This window comes from Rhinopithecus roxellana, chromosome 4 (assembly GCF_007565055.1).
Source record: "Rhinopithecus roxellana isolate Shanxi Qingling chromosome 4, ASM756505v1, whole genome shotgun sequence".
NCBI classification, from domain to species: Eukaryota; Metazoa; Chordata; class Mammalia; order Primates; family Cercopithecidae; genus Rhinopithecus; species Rhinopithecus roxellana.
The window spans coordinates 6,303,411-6,318,432 of NC_044552.1; the positions used below are offsets into that span (position 1 = coordinate 6,303,411).

General features: G+C 42.9%; 1 pseudogene; it reads right to left on the reverse strand.

Moving 5' to 3' along the window:
* Positions 1 to 932: 932 nt before the first annotated feature.
* Positions 933 to 1,719, reverse strand: LOC104657352 (annotated as a pseudogene).
* Positions 1,720 to 15,022: the final 13,303 nt, after the last annotated feature.

Consider the following 15,022-nt stretch of genomic DNA (forward strand, 5'->3'; position numbering starts at 1 on the left):
GAAGGCAAATCTCAAAACAGGGTTTCAGTTGCAGAAAACTGTGAATGACACACTCTGCTGTAGGAAGGGAATTTTTTTTTTACAGTGTTCTTCCCACTATGTGATTTGATGATCACTGCAATACACCGTATGTCCTTGAGTCATATCCTAATGAGAAATTGCTTGCTGACTAGGAAAAAGGAAGCTACGAATCAGAGCTGTACAAAAGTACTTTAAAATTTTTATCATGAAAACATTAATCTTCCAAGGATACTTGGAAGAGGATGTATGAATTCTTCCTGTCGTTGATGGGTTGGAACACGATGGTCTTGTGAATATTTATTTTAAGTGGTTTATGATAGAAAATTTCAGATGATAATGTGATGAAACTCCACCAATCTGTTGACCAATTTTAACAATTATCAACATTCTGCCAATCATGTTTCATCTACCCTCCTTGTTTTGGTGTGTGTGTTTTTTCCCCAGTATTTTAAAGCAAATCCCAGCATATATGAATGCTTTTAAATGCTTTGATATGTATCTCTAACAGACAGGGGCCTAAAAAAAAAAGACCCATGCACAATTATACCTAACAAAATTAACAGTAACTTGTAATATCATCTAACACAGATCATGGTCAATTTGATACATTTGTTCAAAAAGTCTTTTTATCAGTTGGTGTGTTTGAGTCAGCGTTTAACAAAATCTACACAGATCTATACATTGTGTATGGTCAAAATACTTCTTGAGTATTTCTCCCTTCCACTCCTTCTTGATTTAAAAAGATTTTTTATTATAATGAAAAATTTCAAACATACACAAATGTAGAGAGAATAGAGAAGTAGAGCCCCAAGTGCTCATAACCCAGTTTCAATTGTTTTGTTTTTTCTATGAATCATGCCACATTATTTTTAATTACGTACAAAGACCTAACATGTCACCCAGGGACCATTTCACCCACTGCTCTGTTTGGCCACCAGTCTTTTGTCTCTCTCTTCAGCAATGGTGAGGTGGATACCCTTTCCTCAGGGAAGAGAAATCCATGGTTTTTTGCCCTTGCCAATAACAAAAATGTTGGAAAGTCGAGTGGCAAAGCTGTGGCCACTGGCATCTTTCATGTGAACCACGTCAAAAGATCCAGGGTGCCTCTCTCTCTTGGTGATCACACCAATTCTTCCCAGGTTAGCACCTTCAGTTACCATGCACAGGTTACCAGTGTAACTTGATGAAATCAAGTAATCTTGCCAGGTCTCCAAATCAGTCTGAATGGTATCATTCACCTTGATGAAGGGATCAGGGTAGCGGATGGTGCGAGCATCATGAGTCACCAGATGAAGGATTCCTTTTGTGTCCACAAACATTTTTCTCACTTTGCACAATTTGTACTTGGCTTCCTCAGGTGTAATACAATGTTCAGCAAAGCAGCTCTTGGTGTCATACATCAGACAAAAATTCTCTCCCATCTTGTCAATGCTGATGACATCCATGAATCCAGCAGGGTAAGTTATATCAGTTCGGACCTTGCCAGCGATCTTAATGAACTGCTGCATGCAAATCTTCTTCACCTCCTGTCAGGGGATACTTAAGTCTGTTCCTTAGGAAAATGATGAGGGGGAGACACTCTCTCAACTTGTGGGGACCGGTGGATGGAAGAGGAGCAAACACATCGGTCAATTTATCCAGTATCTAGTGCTTTGGAGCTGCTACCCACTTCAGATGCTTCTTGGGACCATGAGCCATGGCTGCGTTAGGCAAGGAAAGATGACCTCGGTCTTCCGGTGCATGTAGAAATTCATTTTTTTTTTTGAAACAGGTTCTCATTCTGTTGCCCAGGCTAGAGTGCAGTGGTGCAATCACAGCTCACTGGAGCCTTGACTTCCCAGGGCTCAAGCAATCCTTCCAGCTCAGCCTCCTAAGTAGCTGGGACTACAGGTCTGAGCCACCATACCCAGCTAAGTTTTTATATCTTTTCTAGAGATTGGATATCACTTTGTTGACCAGGCTGGTCTTGAATTCCTGGGCTCAAGTGATCCTCCCACCTCGGCCTCCCGAAGTGCTAGGATTACAGACGTAAGACACAGTGCCTGGCCTTCACTAGTCATTGATATATGGATGATCTGGTTTCACCTATATCTCCTTTCCAACCTCTACTCCTACCCCTAATATGTTATTTAAAACAAATCCCAGGCTTTATATAATTTCAAAGGTAAATACTTTTGTATGTATCTCTAAAAGATAAAGAATTTTAAGAAAGCAACCACAACATTTTTGTTACATCTACAAAAAATTAATGATTCCTTAGTATCATCTAGTATCCAATAGGTGGGACGTTACCATTTCCCTGATGAGGCTAGGTGTAGTGGCTCACACCTATAACACCAGCATTTTGGGAGGCCAAGGCAGGAGAATCACTTGAACCCAACAGTTTTAGACTAGCCTTGGCAACACAGGGAGACCCTCTCTCTACAAAGAAAAAAAAAAAGAAAGAAATTAGCCAGGCCTGATGGTGTGTACCTATAATTCCAGCAACTTGGGAAGCTGAGGTAGGAGGATCACTTGAGCCCAGGAGTTTGAGACTGCTGTGAGCCATGATTACACCACTGCCCTTCAGCCTGGGTGACAGATGAGATCCTATCTCAAACCACCACCACCACCACCACCACCACCACAACAAAGACAATTTCCCTGATTGTCCTATAAATGTCTTTTTACAGGTGGTTTCTTGCAAGCAGGATTCAAACAAGGTCCATACATGGCATATGGCTGATGCATGCTATGGACTGAATTGTGTCCCTGCTAAATTCATATGAAGGCCTAACCTCTAACATGACTATATTTGGAGATAGGGCTTTTGAGGTCATAAGGGTATTAATCCCATAGGATTGGTGGCCTTATAAGAGGAAGAGAGACAGAGAGATCTTGCTCTCTCCATAAGCATGTGCTGAGCAAAGGTCATGTGAGCACACATGAGAAGGCAGCCGTCTATAAGCCAGAAAGAGAGCCCTCACCTGAACCCAACCCTGCTGTCACCATGAGCTCAGACTTCTAGTCTCCAGAAGTGTGAGAAATACATTATTGTTGTTTAAGCCACCCAGTCTGTTGTATTTTATTATGGCAGCCAAACCAATACAATACGCTTCTTAAGTCTCTTACATTCCCCCACTATCATGCCCTTTTTATGCCATTCATTCATCAGAGAAACTGGATCACTTGTCCTACAGAAATTCCCACATTCCAGATTTCACTGGTTGTAAACAAGTCATTTGACTTGTTTCTCTATCCCTGTATTTCTTGTGAACAGCTAGACAGACCTTGGTTTGATCTAGGTTCATTCTGGTAAGACATAAAAGTGGTTTGGTATGCATTCTGATTGTATCATATCAGGAAAAATATGATGTCTGATTTTTCTATCTTTACAGGTTTAAGCTGATGGGTTAGTGCTAGATGTTCTCAACCTGATCCATCCATAATAAAGATCCTCATCAACCTATCATCTAATGGTTTTTGCAGCCATTGCAGTTCATTGCCAGAATCCATTAATTCAATAGTGACTTGGAACCGATAATTTTCTAGTTCTGTTATTTCTTTTTCTTAGCTGTGTTCCTTACATAAAGAAGAAATTTCTCATATCAACTACTCAGTTATACTGAAATACAGTTTATACAGAAAAAGGCAGAATAAGATCCTTTCCTTTTATTTATCAGCCTGTCAGGAGTTGGTGCCCTTCCAATCTCCATAGGTGACCACGGATTTGTTTTTAAATTATCATTATGTGAACTATTGGATTTTTATATATTTGATGTGTTCCACTCTATTATCTTTTTCCATGAAACTGACCCAACTATGGCCAGAGAGAACCCCTTCAAGTTGGCCTTTGCATTCTTTGGCTGTCATCCTAAGATTCTTTCACAGTGCCTTTGCTTTGGGGCATAATAAGATATTCTAGCCTTATATCGAAAAACTCCTGTCCCAGATCATGACTCAGTTGTTTTTCCAAGGGTCCCTGGTGTCTTTTTAGTAAGAGGTAGTATTTAGAAGTCATATCTGGTGCTAGGGTTGCTCACTGCTGCTGAATTGTCATTGCTTCTAGGTCTGATGGACAGTGCTGAGGATTGCAAATGTCTTCCATCACCAATGAAACTGTAAATAGCTCTTTGAAACTTAGTAAATTGCTCAAAGACTTTTTTGTTTTGATTCAGGGTCTTACTTTGTTGCTCAGGCTGAGTGCAGTGGTGTGATCGTGGCACACTGCAGCCTTGAACTCTGGAGCTTAAGTGATCCTCCTGCCTCAGCCTCCTGAGGTAGCTGGGATACAGGAGTGTGCCACCATGCTTGGCTAATTTTTTATTTTTTGTAGAGACAGGCTCTCGATGTGTTGCCCAGGCTGGCCTCAAACTCCTGGACTCAAATGATCCTCCTGCCTCTGCCTCCCAAAGTGCTAGGATTACAGGCGTGAGCCATAGTGCCCAATCAAAGACTTCTTAAGAGATTTTTTATTTTACTAAGAGAAGAGGGCCGGCATGGTGGCTCACGCCTGCAATCCCAGAACTTTGGGAGGCCAAGGCAGGCGGATCACCTGAGGTCAGGAGTTCGAGACTAGCCTGACCAACATGGAAAACCCGATTTCTACTAAAAATACAAAATTAGCTGGGTGCATGCCTGTAATCCCAGCTACTCAGCAGGCTGAGGTAAGAGAATTGCTTGAACCTGGGAGGCAGAGGTTGCAGTGAGCCGAGATCGCGCCATTGTGCTCCAACCTGGGCAACAAGAGTGAAACTCCATCTCAAAAAAAAAAAAACAGAAGAAATAATAATTGAAAAAAACTGAGCACTGGTAGAAAAATAAGTACTAAAAGATAGTCAAAGTATCACCTTGCACAGATAAATGCTGGATACAAATGATGGCACAAAAGCTAAATTAAAATATATGTTACTGAATATTGTGTTTCTTTTCATGTTATTTTACTCTTTCTAATAATGATGGTTTATTCAATATATAACAAAATACTATTTAAGTATTTATACTTGTTAGTAAAGGCCAATTAATGACAGTTAAATGCATGAATGACACTCATAAATCAGGCTAAAGTTCTTTGTCAAGCCGTGTGTTCTGATTTGGGGTTCAGACATATGCTTACCTCTAGTGGAGAATGGTGCATCAAATGACCATAGCTGGAATATTTGACTGGTAGCCCTTGTTCCAATGCTTTACTCACACATTAACCTTTTGATCATTATTTGCATTCCCCTACAGATTGCTTCATAGAGAAAGGAATGCATTGACCAACAGACTTGAATATTTCAATCTGCTAGGCAGTGGTATTTCCTGTGTCAAAAGTATACATAGGCATTTTGATGTATACATCTGTTTTCTGTGACTTTGGTCAGTGTGAGTCAATACTCTGAATCTAATTGACCAGATGAACTGGAAAAACTGGATTTTCCGACATTCTCAAATCAAACTCTGGACTGACAACCCCATCAAGATTCCACCATCCTGGATAAGTCCTGCGTATGAAGCCAGCCTGCCTCTCTTTTTAAGGTAGTTACTTTTGTCCTTTTAGGAGAGGGTGCGGTCACCATTTAGAACAATAGATGGAGCATAAGCTTTGTTTCCAATCATGCTGACCGTAACTCTGTTTGCTGTGGCCCTGCATTCTTCTGCCTCATTCCTCCATGGTTCTGCCTCAGTCTTTGCACTGCTTTCTTTGGCCTGGAGCCAAGGCCACCTACAACACACACTGTAACACAGCCACCTCCTGGTCACTCTCCAGGTCTCGACTCAATTATCCCTTCTTGGGGAAAACTTCCCCAACCCTCAGACTAGGCGATGTTCTACGTTCTCATGGCATGCTGCACCTTTCCTTCCCACCACCTGTGACAATTCATAATTAAACATTCATGCGTGATAATTAGATTAGGGTTGAGAGATAGGGACTCCCTCTGTTGTATGAACCTTTTATCTTCTGTGCCTATCATAGAACCTGGGATGACATTAAGTGCCAATTACCCATGTCAGTACCTGAATGAATGAATGACGTCTGCCCGAGAGAGGCCAGTGACGAGAGAGGCCAGTGAATGTGGCACACTGGGAAACTAGCTCATGGGGGCCCACATTAGGGGCAAATTCAGACTCACCCATACTCTTTTCCTCTCCTGTAGCTCAGCACCCCTTAAGCCTGGGTCAGAAGTTCATTAGCATCCTCAGACCCACCAGCTGGCTTATCCACGGGGCGTAATCCTTCATCCTAGTTAGTCCTGTGCTGAGGCTGGGATCGAGCGTGTTCTTGGAGTACTATGCTCGCTACTCTTACCTCTGCCGTTTTCTGATAGAGTTCCTTCCTTAAATCCAGTGTTCTTCTGTGACAGGCACCCTGCCCCAAACGTCAGTGCACTAGATGCTCTGCTCAGCATCCTCTCTCCTGTTCCTCCAGGGGATTCCTCCACCATCATGGGACTTTGGTTTTAGTCTGTCCCTTATTTGTTGTGTGATCTTGAACATACTGCACTGGCTCTTGAGCCCTTGTTTCCTTAATTAGAATACCGTATAGGGCTTATCACGTGCCATTCTACTACCATGCCCCGGTGCTTGAGGAACTAATTAGATAATAAAGACAGCAGCACTTCTTCACTGAACGTAACAAAAGAGTGCCTGGCCAGTCTAGATTTGGGGAAAGCATCTCTAAAGAGATCACCTTGGAGGGGAGAGCTGAAAGACAAACAGGAGGTACTTTAAAAGGTGTGAGGTGGCTATGATGACAACTTAATCCTTTTCAACAAGTATTTAATGGAACAATTTCTGTTTCTGGAATTGGGTTATTAGTCAATTTAGAGAAAACAAAAAGGCACATTATACTCCTGGGCTTCCTGCTGATGACAACTGAGCTCTAGAGACCACATATACACACAGCCCCGTGGTTCTCAGCTACGGGGGTTTCTGCCCCACATAGGAGGAAAATCTGGAGACATTTTTAGTTGTCATAGCAAGGGTGGCATGCCACTGGTACCTAGGGGGTAGAGACCAAAGATGCTGTTAAACATCCTGCGATGCACAGGACAGTCTCCCATGACAAATGTGAAGTGCTGAGGATTAGAAACCTGGACACAGCCAAAGCAATGAGCCAAAAACACAACACCGAACATCAAGGGCCAAAATCAGGGCTGCAGACATTTCCACTCCTAAAAATTTTTACTCATTTTCAAAATTTGTCTCAAATATTCTCTCACCCTTGAAGCCACCCCCAATGCCCCCTAGTCAGCCTTCCTAAGGCCCATTGTTTAAGAGCACAGGGCTTGAAGGCAGACACAGCTAGGCTCACATCCCAGCTGCACAAATGACTGACTGGGTGGCTTTGGGTGAGCCCCCTTACCTCTTGAAGCCTCTTTCTCATCCATAAAACAGAGGTAACAGCACTGGTAGTACCACAGTGGTAATACCAGAGTGTTTGAGTGGTGAGCACATGTAAATCATAGCATCCGATGTCCAGTGTGCATCCAAGAAAGGGGAGAATTCTTTTCTTTGTATTCCCACAGGGGCTTTGCCTGTAAGCTGCTGAAGTGACTCGGCTAATTTCACCCGGTACCAGGTATTGCTCTACTGCTTAACAAATTTTAATCCATTTAATTTTTATAACAACTGTTTGTCTTCCCCTCCAAATTCCTATGTTGAAGCCCTACTCCCAGTATGATAGTATCTGGAAATGGGGTCTTTTGGAGGTCATCAGGTTTACATCACGTCGTGAGAGTGGAGTCCCCATTATAGGATTAAGACGACAAAGAGACACTAGAACTGTCTCTCCTCTATGTGAGGATTTGGCAAAAAGGTGGCCATCCTCAAACCAGGAAGAGCGCCCTCACCAGTTATCAAATCTGCCAGCACCTTCATCTCAGACTTTCAGTCTCCAGAACTGTGAGAAATAAATGTTTTTTAAAGCACCCAGTCTATGGTTTTTTCACAGCAACATGGACCAAGACAACAGCCTCATGAAATGGGAAGCATTTTTATACCCTTTTTACAAATACGGAAACCGAGGGCAGGAGTGTGTGCGTGGTCGCTACCATTCAGCTGAGAGAGATGCAGGATTATAAACAGGACTCTTCGTTTCATTCTTTCAGGAACCTTTTTGAGCATATGCTATTTATCAAGGACTTTACTAAGGATTGGGATATGGAATCAACGGAGACGCTTCCAATTTTCACCATCTAGTCAGGGAGTCACGCAAATAAATCAATGATTACAGGATCTTGTGACAATTCCAAAACTGTCACACACGGAGCTGTGGGTTAAAAAAGGACGCAGAGTTAGGTCACACGGCTACAGGATGGGTACAAGACAAAACCTGGCTTTTAATCTCACCTCTGCCACTTACTAATGTTTTGGCCTTTTGTGAACCACTTAACCTCTCCAAATTTTGGTTTCCTCATCTGAAGAAAAGGCATAGCACTTACTGGCACCTGGTGAAGATTAAACTGAATTTTGTATGTGGGACTCCCTAAAGTGCCAGTGAGAGCCCTGTGGCCTTGCGTAGCTGGGAAGGCTTCCTGAAAGACGAGATGTGCGTGTTTGGTTTGGAAGGAAGCAGTCGCTGTATAACGACAGCACCTGGATCTAGACGGTTGTGGTTTGTAAGAACTCAATCGCTAGTCTTAAGTTAAAACTGCCTCTATGAACTGACACGGTTTAAGGCGGCCTCCTCACTGGCCCACAGCTGGGCACTCCGCGTGATGCATCGCCCTCTACCTTTCTTTCGCCCAGCAGCTGTGGTAATCTGGAAAGCATTTTCACCTGGCTAATGTAATAAGCAACGTGGTAATAAATTGTTGAACATGAAAAAAGTGAGGGCCTGCCCCTGTAGCTCCTGCCTGTAATACCAACACTCTGAGAAGACAAGTTAGGTGGATCACTTAAGGTCAGGAGTTCAAGACCAGCCTGAGGCAACATGGTGAAACCCCATCTCTACTAAAAATACAAAGTCAGCCAGTTGCGGCAGCACATGCCTGTAATCCCAGCTATTCGGCAAGCTAAGGCAAGAAAATCGCTTAAACCCAACAGAGATTGCAGTGAGCCCACATTGGGTCCAGAGTTCATAGGTTCTTGATCTCACTGACTTAAAGAACGAAGCTGCTAGCTCTCCTGGTTACACTTCTTAAGAACATTACGTCCGAAGTTTGTTACTTCAGCTATTCACTTCTTAAAAATATCACATCTAAAGTTTGTTACTTCAGATACTCAGACATGTCCAAAATCTTTTTTTCCAGGGAATTTAGAATCTCCGCTTGCTTCAGAAATAAAGCTCCAAACCTTCGTGGTACCACATTACACAAAGACAGCGCACATCATAACTTTTTCATCTCTCCTGGCAGTTTCATGGCCTCACTGCCTTCAGGAATAAACCCACAGATTTTCCCGGCGAGTGTTACAACTCACAAAACTGATATTACCCTCCTCCCCTCACCCCCAACTTCAACCACCTGGTGACAAGTCGAAAAGATTTACAGCTGCCAGTGCAGGTGGCCTACTTTTATTCCCTTATCTGGCTCCACCCACATCCTGCTGATTGGTCCATTTTACAGAGAGCTGACTGGTCCCTTTTACAGAGAGCTGATTGGTCCCTTTTACAGAGAGCTGACTGGTCCCTTTTACAGAGAGCTGATTGGTCCGTTTTGACAGAGTGCTGATTGGTGCATTTACAAACCTTTAGCTAGACACAGGGTGCTGATTGGTGCGTTTACAATCTTTTAGCTAGACACAAAAATTCTCCAAGTCGACACCCATCCCAGAAACTCAGTAGGCTTCACCTTCCGCTGGTACTCACCTGTGGACTTTGTGGCACGTAGTCCGGGGACTTTTGGCAATGCAGAGAGAGCTCGACCCAGATTACCAAGACGGAAAAAGGGGAAGCGAGAAAGAGACGGAGACCCACTGTCGTGGCCAGCGACCCCGCGAAGAAGGAATGGCGGTCCACGCATGGATCTTAGATTCCGATCAAGCCCAGCAGGTGCCGCCCGCAAGCGCAGCGCGCAGCCTGGGTTCCCCCTACCCTCCTCCCGCGCTTCTCTCTCTACATCTTCCTGGGAGCGGAGGGAGCTGGCTCCGGCCTCGGCCAGCCCTAGAGAGGGGCCCCCACAATGGGGCGGTGGGCTGAAGGGCTCCCCGAGTGCGGCCAGAGTGGACACCGAGACCGAGGAGGCGCCGCGAGCGAGCGAGGGTTGCTAGCACGTTGTTCTCTCTCAAGATCACGGCACTATACTCCAGCCTGGGAGACAGAGACTCCGTCTTAAAAAAAAAAAAAAAAAAAGGAACTAAGGTCTCTGCAGCACCAGTGAGGCAGGCAGCCTTGCCCCCACCGGTCATCAGATGACACATTGCCGTCGCGTGCTTGGCCTTCAGAGTCCAGCCCTCTTCAAGATGGTGCTGGATGTTGAGCTTGTGCAGGAGATTCCTCACAGTGGGAAATAGCGCTGGGCCCACACAGTGGCATTTTGCCCCACTTGGACTTCAGGAGGGAGCCTGGGTTTGGAGCAGATGCTGGCTAGCTGCCTAGCTCTGGGCAAAGGTTAAACATCTCTATTTATTTATTTATTTTTATCTCAGAGTTGGGGACAGTGTTAGCTATTTTGAGCGTCTGTTGTAAGGACTGGAGTTAATCTATGTATCGGACCTAACACAAAGCCCAGTACATAGTTATTATGCCATAAAACGGTAACCGTTCCTGCTAAAAATTTGCGGAGGCATTGTGCTTCTGAGCAAGGAATGAGCTATTTAGTATCCTAAGCTACTGGACGGTTGAAAAAAAAAATTAATGCTTATAGTCAGCCCACACTTTCCTCTCAACAGCAATCTTATTTTTTTTAGAATACTAAAGTCTGTCTGGGGACGGTGACTCACACCTGTAATCCCAGCACCTTGAGAGACTGAGGCAGGCAAATCATCTGAGGGCAGGAATTCAAGACCAGCCTGGCTAAGATGGTGAAACTGCGTTTCTTCTAAAAATACAAAAACTAGCTACCCAGGAGGAAGAGGCAGGAGAATCGCTTGAATATGGGAGGCGGAGGTTGCAGTGAGCCGAGATTGCACCACTGTACTCCAGCCTGGACGACAGCGGGAGATTCCGTCTAAAATATATATATATATCTATCTCATAACAGAAAAGTGCGCCAGTCATCACACACATCACACAAACATCACAAACTATTACAAAATAAATACACTCCTGTGACCAATATGCAGATGAAGTAACAGAACACGACCAGCACCCCAGAAGACAAGCTCGAAACCGCTCCCAATCAACCCTCCTTTTAGCACACAATTCTGACCTGTGTCGCCATAAATTAGTTTCCTGTAAATGAAATCACACAGTATGCGCTCTTTTGTGTTTGGCTTCTTTCACTTTGTATGTGAGATTTGCCTGTATCATTTCTAGTAGTTGTAGTTCATTCGTTCTCGTTGCTATGTAGTATCCCACTGAGTGAATATACTTGTTTATTTATCCCTTTTAATCACAACTCTTAAAAAACATGTTCATTGTGAGGTATCAGGATAATTTTCTTAACCGGTTGTTTAACCTCGTATTTAAACTTGTACATACAAAAAAGTTAATGTCTTAACCATGGGACCTTGCTAAACTTGGCATGAAATAGGTTGAGTAACCCAAGGGGTGCTGGTGAGCCCATTCTCTCACGATCCTGCCAGATAATAAATTCAGAGCTTTACAGGGGTAATAAATACAGCTGTACACGGAAAAATCAAGTTTCGGTGGGGGGAACAGCACCAGTGGGTATTTTAGTATCTTTTGGAAACCTTACCCACTGTATTTCCAACTACAATTGTTTATTTCATATCAGGAAGAAGGAAGGTTCCAACCTTAGATACTGTGGTGATTTATTTATTTATTTTTAATCTTCAAACGTGTCCTACTTCTTGGTGGAACTATGGGAACTATGGTTATATTTAAAATGTTTGCTTATTTACTTAAGCTCCAGTGAGTGACATTGCTTGATAGTGGTGAGTCTAGCTTCTCTCAGTATTTTGTTTGTTTTATTGAAATCCCCACGACACGAAAAAGTCAGAAGTTGTCCAGCCTAGCTGTGAAATATTTGAGCTTAACATCTGGGATTCCTTTTCAGCTATTTTGGCAGCAAGGAAATCCCCAGTGTATTTTGCCCCAAGCACTTTTGCACTTCTTTTTTAAAAAACAATCTGTAGTTTAGAAAGTAATTTAATCTCGAAACCCCTAATTATAGTATTTTAAACTTACGCATTCAAATGGTGTTTGTAAAAAGATACTTGTTCCAAGAAACCTGTAAGACACTAAAAATCCTACTCACTCGACTTTCCCTTGCCAGAAATAGAAAGAGTGACTGCCAAGAATAAATGAAGCTGTACAACCACTTTGTAAAACTATTTGGCATTATTTCTCAAAATTGAACATTCGTATAACCTATGACCCAACAATTTCATTCCTGGGTATCCACCCAAGAGAAATCCATGCAGTGATACGCACCAAAAGACACGTGCCAGAACATTCATACCAGCACAATTTGTAACAACCTCCAATTGTAACCAAATATCTCTGAATAGTAGAATCAATGAATAAATTGTGGTTTAGTCATATGATGGAATATTACACAGCAATCAAATAAATGAACTACAGCTGTGCATAGCACACTGGCTGAATTTCCAAAACATCATGTTGAATAAAGGAAGTTGTATGAAACAGAGTACATATTATATCATTCCATTATATGATGTTAAAAAAAAAACCTTTGTCATTAGAGGTGAGAATAGTGGTTGCCTTTGGGGAGAGGAGAACAGATAATGATAGAGGGGCTGGAAGGGGACTTCTTGGGTGCTGATAATGTTCCATTTCCTGACCTGGAAGGTGGTTACACAGATGTGAGCGAGCACCTTGTGATAATTGACGAACATCACTTTTGGTTAGTGTACTTTTTAATAAACAAGTTTTTTAAAGTAAAACAATAAATACATGCTAAACCATGAATTTTAATATTTTTGAACACCAATCTAACTCTGAGAAAATATATGTATTCCCCCCCGACATCTCATAATCTTTACTTCATCTAATTAGAAGGTAGCGTCCATTATAAAGTACATAGTTGTGTGCCTTAATCATTTGCAATACCCAAATGAACCATCAGTATAACAATGTAGTTATGACAAAAATAGCTCATTAGTTGGTCTCCTGATTGGAGCAGATAAAAGATCCTTACAGCTCTCTTTACAAATAAACTATGGTTTTCTTATGATTCACTGAAAATACTTCTCTATTAGTTAAAAAATTAAAAAGAATTCTACTATAGACAGCTCATCTCATTTCCAGAAAAATATGGTTTTTTGAATCGTGACACAATTTTGACATGGGATTATATATATAGAAATATATGTGTAGAAACTTTCCACGTCTCCAGATGATAAAATATATTCTGTACATTTCATTTGCTTCCTGATGAGTTACATGCTCCTGCTAAGAGTAACTGTGAATTGAGTTTTGAAGGATTAAAACCAACCACCCAGATTTTCCTCCAAAGCTCCTGGGTCTTTGGTCAGATTATGAATACTAATGAGGTTGGCATAGTGTCCAGCATAGGTATATTTAGGTAGTTAGGTCTCCATGCAGTGGATACAGTGATAAGTGTTCTCAGAGAAAAAAAAAATGTGGCCATTGCATTTTGGAGCCAGCTTTCAGGGAGTGTTCTGCTTAACCACAAAGCCTGTGCGCACACAAGTTTTATAAAGAATATGCGATGGTTAGAGGGAGTGAGAGGGAAGAAAAGCAAAGGCAGCCTTCTGCCTTCAAGATCAACATCTGAACTGATCTGAACTTCCACTACAGACCACTTATTTCTGTGTACTTTTTTTTTTTTTTTTGAGACAGAGTTTCGGTCTTGTTGCCTAGGCTGGAGTACAGTGGCATGATCTTGGTTCACTGCAACCTCTGCCTCCCGGGTTCAAGTGATTCTCCTGCCTCAGCCTCCTGAGTAGCTGGGATTATAGGCATCCGCCACCACGGCCAGCTAATTTTTGTATTTTTAGTAGAGACGGGGTTTCACTATGTTGGCCAGGCTGGTCTTGAACTCCTGACCTCAGACAATCTGCTCGCCTCGGCCTCCCAAAGTGCAGGGATTACAGGCATGAGCCACCACGCCCAGCCTTATTTCTGTGTACATTTTTAAAAAATTGATTGAGTCAGTGACTTTTACAGTTTCTCTTTGCCCCTATGGCACAAGCTTGGATTTCCAAAATAGTCCAGCATGGTACCTGGCAGGTATTTACTCTTCGTGGAATGAATGGATACAAGGCAGGGGATACTGGGACTGGCTGGGACCTTGAGCACCCACTAGCATTTTCAGATAAGGAAACCGCGGCCAGAACAGCCTTGAGGGTAACTGGACATAGAGGTGCAGAGAGGCTGCGGGTTTCCTTGCTTCTTGTCTAGTTCTCTTGCTGAGCCCCTGCCTGGTAGAGTTGGTCATATGTCTGTTACCCTATTTGGTAGAACTTTGGGTCGGGAAGCCGATCAAAGAACCAGTACCTTTCTCCCCAGCACTGGGCACAGTGTCCAGCCCATACTAGGTTCTCAATAAACACTTGAGTAATGAATATGTGGGGGCTGAAGAAGCAAATTCTTGGCCAGGCTTGGGGGCTCATGCCTGTAATCCCAGGGCTTTGGGAGGCAAAGGTGGAAAGATTCTTGAGGCCAGGAGTTTGAGACCAGCCTGGGCAACATAGCAAGACCCTGTCTCTACAAAAAGTTCAGAGAAATCAACCAAAAAAAAACAAAAAAATCTCCAAAATACAACAACAACGAAAAACTTAGCCAGATGTGGTGGTGTGGGCCTGTAGTCCCTGCTGCTTGGGAGACTGCGGTGAGAGGGTCACTTGAGTTCAGGAGTTTGTGGCTGCTCTGAGCTATGATTGTGCCATGGCACTCACTCCAGCCTGGGCGACAGAGTAAGACCAGGTCTCATATATATATATATATATATATATATGTATATATATATATATACACACACACACACAC